Source organism: Manis javanica, chromosome 5 (assembly GCF_040802235.1).
Source record: "Manis javanica isolate MJ-LG chromosome 5, MJ_LKY, whole genome shotgun sequence".
Taxonomy (NCBI): domain Eukaryota; kingdom Metazoa; phylum Chordata; class Mammalia; order Pholidota; family Manidae; genus Manis; species Manis javanica.
The window spans coordinates 169,113,713-169,126,196 of NC_133160.1; the positions used below are offsets into that span (position 1 = coordinate 169,113,713).

The 12,484-nt window shown below is 51.8% G+C and overlaps 1 protein-coding gene across 3 annotated transcripts in view; it reads right to left on the bottom strand.

Moving 5' to 3' along the window:
* The window catches only part of JAKMIP1 (janus kinase and microtubule interacting protein 1), a 135,518-nt gene that overhangs the window by 121,263 nt on the left and 1,771 nt on the right, over positions 1–12,484 (bottom strand). The window lies entirely within an intron of this gene.

Genomic DNA, 12,484 nt, shown 5'->3' on the forward strand with positions numbered 1-12,484 from the left:
CTGGGCCACGGGGGGGCCTGTGGGCAAAGAGGTGACACCGCCCAGTGTAGTTTCAGAAAAACGTCTTCCCTTTCTTGGTATGACTGATCTTCTCCCCAAACACCCCGTAACTCAAGAGCCATTCTGAGGAAGGAGTGAGCAGACAGGACCTTCGGACCCACTAGGAGGGCACTGGACCTTCCAGGTCTGGAGAGAGGGCGTGCCGACCCTCACACAGCTCTTCCTCCGGCTCTGCTCGGCTCAGCTGGCGACATTCTGGAGACTCCACCTTCCCAGGTCCCAGGCTAAGGGACGCGGGGACACTTGGAAGTTGAGACAGAACAAAGAACCAAATGGGATACTGATGGGCAGATGACAACACACAGACACAGGTGCATGGGCAGGGATAGCCTAAAATAAATGGGGCAGAACTGTCAGCACTGAGCATGCTGGGAGATGGTGACCGGGGTCTGTCTTCAAACCCTGTTCCATGGAACCCTGGTGTTCCATGAAGATGCTTGGGGCTCAGGGATCAGGGGTCTGGAGCAACAACTGTTTGATTCTACTTTTCTGGGTGTAGTAATTTTAGGCTACACAGGCAGCATACAAACTCCCACGAGTTGTGCGCCAACTGTTAACCCTCCATGGAGCCCGCATCATGGGCCTGGGCTGCCTGGGACACACTCAGCTTCGTGCAGGTCTTGGGGGACAGCCTCTCCTATCATCTCCAGCAAATGTACCCTGAGATGGCAAGACATATTGTTGACAGAAACTTTACCAGTTGCAAATGTGGTAGATAAAGATTCTTAACACAGCCTAGTTTCACAACCACAGCCCAAGCCTGGTAAAGCTCAGGATGCCACAGCAATTAAGACCACAGCTGTCACTCCAGACTTCTCATTGTGAAAGTGATATTCATCAAAGCAACTTCACTGTTCTCAGGGACTGACCTTACAACTAGTAAGTGTTAGAAGTTTAAAGACCTAAAACAAATGTGATGATAAACCATCACTTTCCTGTTCTGTACATTGTATTGTTGGGATGGTTTAGCCGTTAAAAAAAATTTTTTTGAAGACACTTCATTTCACAGATGGGTAAAGAGACCCAGAGAGAGGGAAGGTATTGCATTGCTCTGCACGACTGTCCTGCTCAAAGGGCTTTGAGAGGGCAGAAACCCAGTCCCCGGCACATGGCAGGCCCTGAGCAGTCCCCGTGGAAGGAAGGGCCATGCAGGGCATCACAGGCAGTCAGCAGGTGGGCAGGACTCAAACCCAGGCCTTGGAGCTCCCGGCTCAGCGCTGTTCTTCACACTCTGCCACCTTCCCTCTTTCCCCAGAAGCAATGACACGGCCACGCCCACCATCACAAGGAGGGAGAGATGCAGCTGAATAAGGTCAGGGCGTCATCTTCTTCCTTGGGAACCCACTGGAAGCCAAGCACACCCCCCGCTCTGAGCACCAACGTGGAACACAGGCTTATCTGGACAGAGGAGAACTGCCCTTTTCACCCTAGGAAACCGCTCAGCTAGAGAGTTGGCAGGCCAGGAGGGGCAATTCCTGCCTGTTGGAGGGAACCAGCCAGTTGTCAACAACTTCAGTAACAATGAGACACACTATGTCACTGCAGGATAAGTGGGGACCAGCCCTGCCTACCCTGGTTCTGACTGGAGGGAGTATCCCAATTTCCCAAAGGGCTTATCGAAAGTCAGACTGCTGGGCCCCAACCCAGCGTTTCTGACCCAGTAGCTCAGGGTGGGGCATTTCTAACATGCACCCGGGTGACCCTGCTGCCAGTCCAGACCCCGTGTGGAGAGCCACTGCTTGGCTCTGCCCTGCACTCTCCTCATCATGACTCACTATGGCAGATGTTCACTTAAGGCAGGCTGGGAAGGATGCAGCCTCAGGACCCAGGGTGGAGCTGGGGAAGGCTGAGGAAAGAGCATTGCAGCAGGTGGGGCAGCCTGAACAAAGGCAAGGACACTGGCAATAGCAGGCGGGGATGTCGGGAGTTCCGTCTGGCCAGGAAGTGAAGGGGTGAGTGGGGTGATGGAGGATCAGACCGGAATGGAAAGCAGGCTGAGGGTAGAACTGAGCAGCAGCTACAGGCCAGGCTGCTTTGATTTCTAATTCCCTGCCCTGTGGTCAGAAAGCACACCCTGTGTTATTTCTCTCCTTCTAAATGTACTGAGGTTGTTTTACGGCGAGCATATAGTCTGTCCCGGAGAACGATCAATGTGCACGTGGGAACACATACTCTCATGGTGGTGGGGTGTTCCGTAGATGGCTGCTGGGCCTGGCTGCTGTGGTGGGGTTCAAGATTCTGACTTTCTTGTTATCTTCTACCTACTTGTCCTACCCATCATTGAAAGTGCTATCTGTATTTACAGACACATTTCTGTATGTAGCTCTCTGATGGAGTGGCCTGTTTGTCATTACATAATGTCCCTCTTCATCACTACTTTCTATTAAATCTCGTACATGGTATAAGTAAAGTCACTTTAGCATTTTTGCGGTTTTGCTCTTTGCATGACATATCTTTTTCCACCCTCTTACTTTCAATCTATTTGTGTCTTTGAATCTGAAGATGTACGTCTCCTGTAGATAGCATATACTTAGATCTTAGATCTCTGCCTTTGATCGGATTGTTTAAGCCATTTATCTTTAGTGTTATTATTTATTACAGCTGACTTTTTGTCTGCTGTTTCACTTTTTGTTTTCTGTATGTCTCATATCTTCTGGCTTCTCTGTTCCTCTTCTGCTGCATTCTTTTGCATTAAGTCAATCAGGCAGTGTCTTGGCATAAAATTCAGAGCAAGAACTTTGAAGGGCTAATTCTTTTTTAATTCAGATAGCAAAATTAACTGACAATCTTCAGCTTAATTGCTTGTTTTCCAATGAATCATGATTTTTTTTTCCTCTGGTTCCAGCAACTGGGAGCAAGTCGATTATGCATCCAGTAGTCATCAAACACCATGCACAGGAATGGCCACTGCCAGCTTCCTGGGTTGGAGGATCTAAAGCTGCCACTTGACCTGCCCACAAGGAGGAGGATTGGGGCCACTCATGATGTCTGGGGAAATCAGTTTCATGACCTTCATGACTACAAGTGTGGTGACAGCCTAGTGCTTCAGACCAAATTGGGAAGGGCTGGTCAGAATTGACAGAAGTCCACAGCATGGAATTCCCAAAAGCCATGGCACTGAATTTGCAGACAGCTGACATCAATGCTAATGAAGATGTGGTGAGCAGAGGTGCTTTCTGTACCTGCCACAGTGAACACCATCCCACACTGATCAGCCCACACCCCTACCGGAGAGTGACTGAATGCACCTGCAAGCCAGCCTTGTACTTGATCTTTTACTTTGCCTACAAAGCCCTCTGTTCATCAACAAATGAAGGGGAAGGCAAGCTACAACCCAGGAGCTTGTGAATTGTGAAATGCCAAATTCACAATTTGTTACAAAACACCTGAGATCTAGGGCACCCAGCACCCCTCCCCATCTTCTGGCTGGAGCACCCCAATGCCCAGTAACCTAGCCAGCAACAGGACTTGCTTAATTAGGTCTTTGTTCTGCAATGTCTTGCATTTGTTTTTAGCTCTCCCAACAGAAAACCTAAAAGGCCCAGGCTTCCTAAACTGGGCTTATCCTGGGTGACTGTCAAATTACAGGGAGATACAGATCATGTCAGTAAAGCTTCCCTTTGCCTGATGGCTTAAACAGATTAGGCACAATTTGGGGGCACCCAGGCTCTTATTCAAAATAAGGTATCTGTTTGGCAAGAAGAACCTCATTGGGCTCTGAGTCTGGAAGGCTCCAAGACTTGCCATAGAAACACAATGACCCCAGCTAAGCAGCTCACTCCCCAGCTGCCCCAGCCCAAGGAAGCAGCCCCGGCAACTTCTAAAACAATGGCAGGTCTTCCAAAGCAGATTCTGGGGCACAGCTTGGGAGAAAGGGAAAAATCAAACCAACTGAACAAGAAATAGCTCTTCTCTAAACACAAGAACATGGCTGGGTTCTGATGAATAGCTTTGCAACATTTTTCTGTCTCAAGCTAAAAGCAGTAGGGTAGCAAGATCTCCTGTGCAGGGGAAGGAAGCCTTCTTATACCCCACAGAAGCTTCACAATGCCATCTCTGGACTGACAGAGCCACCTGGGGCATTCCAGCCCTGAGTTCTGTGCAATCTGAGGCTTAACAGCTCACTGTCCCTGGGGGTGGCCGCTGCAGAGAAAAGGGTCAGGCTTGTTAGGGGGCAGAGTGGATGCAATACGAGCAACAGAGAGAACCCCCCATGTCCCTGCTAAGACCCCTCCCAACACTGATGTTACAGGAATCTATGAGCCTCAAGGCCGAAATCTAGTGACCACCTACCTGTGCCAGGGTCCAGGGCAGTGACAGTGACAGAAGAATGCTTGGGGCAGTGAGAACCCAGGGGACATGCCTGCCCTGGCCTGGGAATGGAAAGTTCTCTGGAGGGAGATGGATCCTTAGCACAAGTGGAAAACGTTCACCAGGTGGATGAAGGAGAGGAAGGCTGGTAGTGGGCAGACCCCTCAGAGAACAGCGTGTGCAAAAGCCTGGCTCAGTCAGGAACAGCGCAGTGACGTCCTACTGAAGGCACGGTAGGTGGGCAAGAGAGCGCCACGCCCCCCTGGCAAGATCAGTTCAAGGAGAGGAAGCCCCTTTAGCCCACTCTTCTGCCTCCAGGCCATTCCTCTCTTAGTCTGGCCCCAGTGACTCCTTTCACTCAATCCTCACTTACAGAATAAGCAAACGAGTCTCTCCTGGGGGCCCAGGAAGATGGAGGAGGTGACATCCAAGCTAGGCCACTGAGCAGGCAGGACTCCACAGGGGCAGGATGGGAGGCATTGCAGGCAGAGGGAGCTAGCAAGCCAGGGTCTGGAAGAAAGAGCGGTGCTCGAGGGGGAGGGAGAGTTTGCTGGGGTAGTAGCAGGAGCCGAGATGGGAGCAAGCCAGGCTACGGCGTCTGCACTCTTTTCCTAAGAAATTAAGTGCAGGAGTAGCCAGAGCAGGGGTGTCACTGCTGCCGTTCTACCTGGGCACCATCAGCGAAGTCACTCACCCTCCAGAAATGAGGTCCCAGTGGAGAGGGAGGCTTGCTCCTGACTTCAGTAACCTACCCTGAGCATTTCCACCTGTTTGGGAGCACAGCCCATTCCGAAGCCCTGCCCCAGCAGGCTGCTGGCCGCCAGGCACCTGCAGGCAGGTGTGGGTGTGTAAAAGAGGGGTAAACATCAGCTGACCCCAGCAAAACTGGGACACAACCCCCCAGGGGCATCTCTCCACGTGGAGCCCACCCACCCTGTGATGAAGAGGGGACGTTATACCCCACGACGCTAAGCCCCCAGAGGTGAAGGACTTGTCCCTGCTGTGGCTCCTGACTGGATTGGGAACTAAACCCAAATTCCTTCCCGGGCATGGCAGGAAGCAGAGGTGGGCTCCAGAGCAGAGCAGATGCACAAGCCCAGACTGCGACTGTGCCACACCCGTAGAAGCAGCTGCCCTCGTCCAACCAGAGTAGCCCTGGGGAAGATGCTCGGAGAGGTCTCCTGTATTCAGGGGCACGGAAAATACAGGTAGGGTTACACATTCTTCAGAGGACAACAAAATTCTGGTTTGGTTATTATATGCAGAGAGAGTAAAGAGCTAGAGCCATTGAGTGGAGGTGACTCTTAGTAGCTGAGCCCACCCTGAGGCGAGCACTGGGCTACAGATAGGGGGAGCCTACTATGCCCCAGGCTGACTAGATGCCTACCTGTTCTCATCACCAGGCTGAACTACAGACGTGGCTGTCGTCGCGCATATGACTGTCCATGGTGCCTCCTTACTTACCTTCAGTCTTAGGGACTAGGTTTGTTTTATTTAGATTGTGAGATTGTGGGTCTCCCCTTCCCCAGAACGAGAGCTGCTGTGGGCAGGGCTCTTGCCACGCCTCCACTTCATGGGGCCCTAGTTCCTTCCAAGGGCGCACAGCAGGCCCTCAAATGTGCACTGTCATTGTTTGTCATCAGACTGGGCTTCTTGTTTATACAGGAAACTGAAGCACAGAAATAACTTACCTAACTCGCCTAAGGCCACACCTTTCACGCCCAGAGCCACCATCCCGCCCCGGGTCCCTGCCCTCCAGGCGCTTGGTCTAAAAGCAGCCCCGCCCAGAAGGAATTCAATGTGACTCCCAAGGTAATTTTAAATTTTCTAGTAGCTGCCTTAAAAAATGCAAAAAGAAACAAGTGAAACTAAATTGAATGGTACATTTCACTTAGCCCAGTGCATCCAAAGTGCTATCGTTCAAGGTGTCATCAACGTCAGAATTTTCACCGGGCCCTTTACCGCTCTCCGCTTGCCACCAAGTCTTGCAATCCCTTGTGTGTTTCCCCACCAGCCCAGGTCATTTGGGACAAGCCACATTTTGGTGTGCAACAGCTCCGAGGGGGGAGCAGAGGGTGGCTCGGCTCCAAGAAGCCTCCTTGGGGCAAGCATTTGGCCCATTCATAGTCATTATGGCCTCATCTCTCACAACTACCATCGGCAGCAGCTGACAAACACCTGCTGCACAATGACAGGGCTCCGGGTGGCCTGCAGGGGTAGTTTCTGACCCTCACATAAAACCCACGAGGTGGGGACACTTGATGTTCTCCATATTGAACAAAAGAAGGAAGTCAAACTCAGAACAATTAGCTAAGTGCTTGAGGGCACAGAGGGCGCAAGGTGGCGTCAGGAAATTAAGTCCCACCTGACCCCACTCAACAGCAGTGAACATCCGTGGAGCACCTCCCAAGTGCCAGTCTGGTGCTGGGAGATGAAAGAAAACATGGCAGATGAGGGTCCAGCTCTCATGGGGCTGTCATTCTAGCTTATGGGGCAAGGCAGCGGGTGGGTATAACAATAAACCATTTCAGAGTATGATGATTTCCCAAGAAAACAGGGCGCTGAAGGGAGAGTGACCGTGGGGTGAAGGGGGCAAGCAGGCATCTACCTGGGGTAGGCCCAGAAGACCTCTCCAACATGGGGGAACTTAAGGTGAGAAGTAAAGAATGGGCGCATTCTTGCAGGCAGGGGAGAGCATGCCAGACAGCAAGCAGCAAGCACAAACACTCCAAGCAGAAGAGTCCAGCATGTTCCAGGAACCAGCAGAAAGGAGGTCGGGCTCCCAGGGCTGTGCCAGCGACCTCTCTGGGCCACTCAGTTGGCCGCTGCGCCTTCCCTCCTGCCTCGGGGCACTCCCACGCTCCGTATAAAATGAGAAGCCAATGCACCATTCTCCAGCTGTCCGGAACAAGTCAGCCTGGACGCTGCCAGCCTGAAGCGCACAACCACGACCGTCTGAGAGCCACGCAGATAAATCAGGGACAGGGGCAGGAGCGACCTGGGCAGCTGTGTCCCGGGAAGAAAGCTCCAACCCTTTAAACACTTCAAAGCTTCAAGCACTATTCATGTGAGCCAAAAGGTGGAAACAACCCAAATACCTACCAACAGACAGATGGATAAACGCAATGTGGTCTGTCCACAGGACGATGGAGTATTATTGCCCGTGAAAGGACTGAGGAGCTGCCACACACTACAATGAGGATGAACCTGAGGATGATGCTGGGGGGAAGAAGCCAGTCACAGGGGCCACAGATTACATGGTTTCATTGGCACAAAATGCCCAGAGCAGGGAAACCCAGAGACAGAGGCAGGCCTGTGGGTGCCAGGGGAGAGTGCCTGCTTAATGGATACAGGGTCCCCTTTGGGGGTGATGGAAATGTTTTGGAACTACATAGAGGTGATGGTTGCACAACACCATGAATGTGCTAAATGCCACTAAGGTGTACACTTTAAATGGGTAATATGATGTAGTGTGAATTTCACTTCAATTAAAAAAAGGGGAGGGGGAGAAAAAAAGGAATCGTTTCAACAGAAGAGTCAGGTATGGATCCTGTTAAATGAAAACCTCGTGTCTCGGCGAGCAGACAGGAGTGACCAGCCTCCAGAAGAACAGGACGGGATGGGAAGAGTGAGGCAGTGTCTGAGGCTAAATGAAGTGCAAAGCTACTTTACCAGATCACTCCTCGATGCCCTCCACTGTCAACGCCTCGAAATCCTCAGGGACTCCCTGTCCTCCAAGAGGTAAGGCACCCCTCAGGGGTGTGTCCCACCCTCTCCATCTGTGAGGAAGGGACCGGAGCCAGTATAGGGCTCCGGAATCAAAATGCAGCCAGAGGTGCGGGGGCCAGTGGGCCGAGCCAGCACAACCCTGACCTGGCAGATACAGGGGCATTATTGCCACAACGAGCAGCACTTGGCAGTCCCAGGATGGCCGCACACAGAACCTCCTTTCATTCCCTAAAGTGGCCCTTCAGCCAAGTCTGGGCTAGAGGGGACAGAAGACGGCAGGAGGCTGGGTCCTCCAAGGTCCAGGCAGGGGCTTCAGGACTCGCGTTGGGGCCTGGGATGCTTCCAGGACCTGGAAAGGATAAAGGGGACCCCACAGCCACACGGAGAGGACACCCAATACCCCAGCAAGGTGTGGTGGCCGAGGGAATGACACCGTAGCTACTGTCCCCTGCCTGAGGTGGACCTCCACCTCTGCTTCATTCCATCCTCACACCCATGGGATCTCACACAGAGTACGCAGACTCACCCCATTTCCCAAGTGAGGAGACTGAATCGTGGAGGGTTCAGAGGGGTGCATTCGCTCATCCATGAACAGCTGGTAAATGACAGAGCTGACATTCATACCCAAGGCTGCAATCTAAGCCTCCCGTGCTATATTATATCAGACGCCAGGGATGTTTGCTTTTTTCTACAGAACTCCTGCAAAGCAGGATGGGGTCACATTAAGAATGTAGACTGCCAGAGGGCAATGACGGAGAAGTTCTGGAGATGGATGGTGGTGATGGTGGCACAACACTGTGAATGTAGGTAATAACACTGAATTGCACACTTAAACCCAGTTAGTATGTTCAACATTATTAAATATAAACATATATATTGAACACAAAGACATTTTAAGAAATGATCAGGTACCAGGCCATTAAAAAATTGGCAACAGTATTTTAAAAATAAATATCAAACAGACCACATTCTCTGAACATGGTAAGATTCAAGTAGAACTAATAAAAATATAAATCCCTCCCCACCTGCAAAAAAATATAACATGAGCTGCTTAGGTTCAAATCCCTGCTCCCGCTCTTACCAGCTTTGTGACCCTGGGCAGGCTTCAGAGCCTCTCTGTGCCCATCTGTAAAATGTGAAACGCAGGGCACCTCCCTTGGGGCTTGTGTCCATGACTGAATGAACTCAAATCAGGGGCAGCACAGACCAGGGGGCAGCAAATCTTTCTGTAAAGCACCAGAATGTACATGTTTCTAGCTTTACAGGCATCTACCACAGCTGCCCAACTCTGTCCGTACAGTGCAAAAGCATCCACAGACAACAGAGACACAAACGGGCATGGCCATGTGCCAATAAAACTTTATTTACAAAAGCAACTCCTGGCATCACCCTGGCACTTGATAGGTGCTTGGCAAATGTCAACTGCTAGAATCAAGGAAAATGACATTCATTTCAATTCATTTCTGTAGACCAATGAGAAGTACAAAATCAATACTCATACCAAAGGCAAAGGCGGAGTCCTTGTCCCACTGGAGAGCAGCCCCTCCCCCTCTCTGACACCCCAGGGTGCTTCCACCGCCCTGACCCCTCTGAGGTTTTCAGGGCAATTTTGGGCCAGTGTGCTAATTCCCTCCGTGGCTACTCCCTGCAAGCACCCCTCTCCTTGCCACGCTAGAGGGGCTCCTAAGCCTTGCGCCGCACAGCATAGGGCTCCCAGGCCCCCTTCCTGTGGCCTGCCCCTCCCTGCGGGCCCTCAGCACCTGGGCTGTCCACCTGGCCTTGGAAAGGCATTAGCAAAGAAAACATTTTCTGAATGCATTCAGGGAAGCCCCACTGCTGGCCAGCCCTGGGGTCCTTTTCTGAGCCTCAGACTACAGCCACACCAATGGCCACTCTGTGATTTAAAGTAACCTGTTTCTATAAAAAGCACTGAAAAGACTCTGCTGATTGAGTTCTCTCACCAGCCCCACAGGAAGGTCGGCTTTCTGTTCCCAGGATCAGTGTGCTGGGCTGAGCAACACCTAAGCTCTGAGCCCTGGTGAGTTCTGCCTCCACCTCCAGATGCAGCTGCCACTTGTCAGGTGCTCACGTGATCCTTACCCCAGAGCGGTGCTGTGCAGCTTAAATAAAATACTTCACAGCAGGAATGGGAGTTTAAGCAAGGGCAGCTATTTTCCTTATGCAAACATCATAGAGAAAGGAACTGAACACAGAGCAGTTAAGTGACTTGCCCAAGGTCACACAGTCAGTAGGGTCTGAACTCGTCCTCATTGCAGCTCCTCTGACCAGCTCTGCTCCTTCACAGCCCAGCTCACCTAGCAGGTGCCTGCCACTTATGATCATTAGTTCCATTAAGAGGTTTCCCAGGAACTGGGTGGAAATTACCGTCACTGCTTCACCCCAACCACTGAGCAAGACAGTCCACAGGAAAGAGACACAGGGACTATGTGGACTACAAATTTGGAATCCCTGCTCACGTTCTTAGCACCTTGTGGATAAAGTGAAGGTTCCTGTGGCCAGGATTCTCACCTGGCCCTGGTCGGCTAGCTCACTACACATGTGCAGACAATACATTGTTATTGACTCTATATAAAGAGCTCCATCCAGTGCTCTGGGCGACACAGTGACATGGCTGCACAGCTACAGGAGAGCAGGGATGAGACTGGAGTGGTGGCAGCACCGAGGACAGAGACTGGGACGGCTGTAGGGGCAGAGAGGCCCAGAGGCAGAGACCGGCTTGCTGCATGGAGACTCGCTCTGAGTGGACAGGATTCTAGTGACTGACCTGCCACCATGGGAATAAAGTTGGGTATAACCCTTTCACCCCAAGAACGTTCTACTGTCATTTCTTTGGTCACACTGAATCCATAGTGAACTTGTCCAGGGCTGAAACCCACTGGCAAGACACACCTTCTTGAACAAGTTCGCACAATATGCATTAGCCAACACACAGCACCTGCTCCCATCATCCTTCATTCCCACTTATTGAATATTTGGTTTATTGGCCTGACGTTAGCTAGGGAAGGACAAAGAAGGCCTCTAACTGGGGCCTTGGCTTCATGACCAAGCTAAAGAACCATTTTTTAACCACTTGCCACACATTCCTCATAATCATGACCACTTATTAAGTGCCTTCTGTGCCTGAGACCACTCCTCTGACCCCGACACCAAGCCAGAGGCCACTACCCCCATTTGTACAGGAAGTGGAAGCTCAGAGAGGTTAATCCTCTTGCCCAAGGTCACACCCCCATAAGGAATAGGACACAGCTGAGTCCTGCAGGTTGACCCAACCACTCCAGGGAGGAGACTGACCCAGGAGAACCAGAATATGGTTCCCAGTCTTTCTGGGGGAGACACCCCCTCTTAGTTAGAAAGCCCAGGTGGGAGGCACTTGCCCAATCCCAGCTGAGTGAGGTCCCAAACAGGTGCTCAGGCAGTCTGGCTGCAGAGCCTGCGGAGAGGCGGAGCCCCGTCCTCAGGGCGTTAAATAGCCATAGCATGGAGTGGCTTCTGCTTCCCTCAGAAATGGTCCCTTCCTCCTCCTTTCCCCATCCCAAACCACCCACACATGAAGACCGCGGGCCTCCACCCTGCCTCCTCCTCATGGGGCCTTCTGGTTGGGCTGACAGGAGACTGTCATGCCTGACCCCTCTCGGTGCATGTCAGCAGGGTCTGTGCCAGTGTGACCACCACCCCAGGAAGATGCAGCCCTAATCAAAGCAGACCGCCTCTCAGGCCTCAGCGTCCCCCGTCTCTCATGACCAAGGTCTGCTTAAGGAAACGCTGCACAAATATTATACCATGTGTGGGTATGAAGTTGTAGGATAGCACAGAGACGAGAGCCACACACCGTCCGACGGAGTCAGGGAACACATGAAGAGGGAACAGGACAGCTGGGCCTTATCATACAAATAGGAGTTCTCTGTCCAGGCAAGGGAGGGGAACAGTTCTGGCAGAAAACACAGCACGTGGGGAAAACCTAAATGTGAAGACATGTCTGGGGAACACAGAGGTGGCACATGTGGCTGAGACAGACACTGTGGTGGTGAGAGGGAGAGGGGGCCAAGGAAGCCAGAATGTGAGAAACTTGTGAGGTCACAGGAGTAGTAGAAGCAAGGATGGTTTGTGAGGAAGGAAAACAGCAATTTGTTGGGCCTACAGCCTGATCCTATGAAAAAAATCAACGTGAGCGTTACCCCCAGACGCAGGGGCAAAGATGTTCAGCATTACAGACCGTATGCGAGAGTCTCAACAACAAAACTTTGCCACCATCCCTACGGCTCTGATGAGGTTTTCAGAGCAGCAGGTCTCCTGAGAGCTGACAGTGCCCCACTAGGCAAATATCCTGGGTGGGGTGTCCTGGCCACCCCACCCCATCTCCAAA